A 2,500-nucleotide genomic window follows, 5' to 3' on the forward strand; every position below is an offset into this window, starting at 1 on the left:
CCTTCTTCGCAGTTCGGCTAAGTCTCCCTCGTTTCCAACTTTCCTCTAAGTTGCCCTCCTCGCAGTTTGGCCAAGTTCACTCTTTTCCAGCGTCATCCCCCCAAGTTGCCTTGGGCGCAGTTCGGCCTAGTTCACTCTTTTCCAGCATCATCCCCCCAAGTTGTCTTGTTCCCAGTTCGGCCTAGTTCACTCTTTTCCAGCGTCATCCCCCCAAGTTGCCTTGTTCGCAGTTCGGTCTAGTTCACTCTTTTCCAGCATCATCCCCCCAAGTTGCCTTGTTCGCAGTTTGGCCTAGTTCACTCTTTTCCAGTGTCATCCCCCCAAGTTGCCTTGTTCGCAGTTTGGCCTAGTTCACTCTTTTCCAGTGTCATCCCCCCAAGTTGTCGTTGCCAACAACCCAAGAGTCCATAGTATTCGGAGTTCTAGCGGGGCCTCCCCTTGCTTCCAACAACCCAAGAGTCCATAGTATTCGGAGTTCTAGCGGGGCCTCCCCTTGCTTCCAACAACCCAAGAGTCCGTAGTATTCGGAGTTCTAGCGGGACCTCCCCTTGCTTCCAACAACCCAAGAGTCCATAGTATTCGGAGTTCTAGCGGGGCCTCCCCTTGCTTCCAACAACCCAAGAGTCCGTAGTATTCGGAGTTCTAGCGGGGCCTCCCGTTGCTTCCAACAACCCAAGAGTCCATAGTATTCGGAGTTCTCGCGTGGCCTCCCATTGATTCAAACAACCCAAAAGTCCATCTTCTTCGCAGTTCAACATCGCCTCCCTCGTTTCCAACAGGCCCAAAGGTCGTCTTCTTCGCAGATCCACGAAGAGCTCATCACGATTTGCCACATTCCATTTCCCACGGGTTGTCAACAACACTTTCTCACACTTCCCGCAATCGAGTACGTGCATGACATGCCAAAGCACATCTTATTTGCCTTCCATCGCACTCAAGACGACGGGTTGTGGAAGAACGATATTGTTCACAACAAGTTCAAGGACAACGTCTCAATCAAGGGACACAACCGAATTATGTTGACTGGGTCGCTAAAGTAAACCCGAGTTCATATAATGCACCGCATCCAAAAGAACTAGCCACAACACGTGCATCACTGAGATGTTTCACTAGATGGAACACGTGCGTGACATTAGGATCCTCCAACACCTCTTCGTGATGGAAAGATAGAATTCGAAGCAACCACAGAAGTACCGTCTAGTGGGTAGGCAACACAGGGACTGATCAACCAATATCACCCAAGGCAACGGGTGAAAATGGAAGAGATGCATGCTTGACCGTTCGATACGCAAGGCATGGAGCCAGCCAGCAAGTGCATCTCGATTACAACTCACACACCCTCACGTTCGCAAGACACCACACCACAAGACGGTCCACCCCCCACCTACCATGGGCAAGCAAGCAAATGGAAACATCAAGTGACGCAGGGTCAAGCATCGCTAGGCATGAAAATAACTTTCCACAATATCCGAGGGACTAGCTGCCGAGCTAACCAACGATCAGTGACGACCGTGTGTTGGTATTAATAAAGCTCAACAACTATGAAGAGGCTAGTTGTGCCATGATAAACATGCTAACGCACGCACCACGTGAGGGGGGAGGCCTCATCAAGCTCCCTTTAAAACCTGCCAGTGTGGAGCTGGCCGGCTCAAGGAGCACTCCCCCCCTATAAGAGGTTAATATGCAAAAGGCAAAATTGTACAAGTAGATACACTTTTTTTGAGCAGACATAAGTCCATATCTCGGGCTATACTTCGAATTTTGATGCGATTTTTTGCAGTAATTCGTAGAATAATGGTATCTCCTTGCTCACCAAATTTCATAATTTTTCTCGAAGGGGAACTATTTTTTTTATTTTTTTTACTTACCGGGTATGTGTAAAATCGGGAAAAATAGAAAAGCACATGTAGACTTCGAATTTCGACCTCATTTTTTCCAGTCCACCACTAAACAATATCAGGAACCTCCCCACAAAATTTCATTCAGTTTGGCCAAGGTCTTAAATTTGACAAATTTTGGCACCAACCTATCTAGTCGCGGTGCACCGACCAACTTGGCCAAGTGCAAAATGCATCCAATTCAAAACTTTTGTGCACCAACACTTTTACAGTACTCATTTGGGGGCATTTGGAGGCCTTTCCAACCCTCACATCTCAAAAACCACGAATTTCATTTTTTCACAAATCTCCCCACCAAGCCATCTAGCTATGCCGTGGTGCACCGCCAACCTTGGCCATGTGCAAAACCCTCCGAACTCAAAACTTTCGTGCACCAAGAATTTCATGGTATTCATTTGGGGGCATTTGGAGGCCATTCCAACCCTCACATCTCAAAAACCACGAATTTCATTTTTTCACAAAACTCCCCACCAAGCCATTTAGCTATGCCGCGGTGCACCGCCAACCTTGGCCATGTGCAAAACCCTCCGAACTCAAAACTTTCGTGCACCAAGAATTTCATGGTAATCATTTGGGGACATTTGGAGGCCATTCCAACCCTC

This window comes from Vigna unguiculata, chromosome 6, assembly GCF_037176805.1.
Source record: "Vigna unguiculata cultivar grain cowpea cultivar isolate G323 ecotype 2 chromosome 6, ASM3717680v1, whole genome shotgun sequence".
Taxonomy (NCBI): domain Eukaryota; kingdom Viridiplantae; phylum Streptophyta; class Magnoliopsida; order Fabales; family Fabaceae; genus Vigna; species Vigna unguiculata.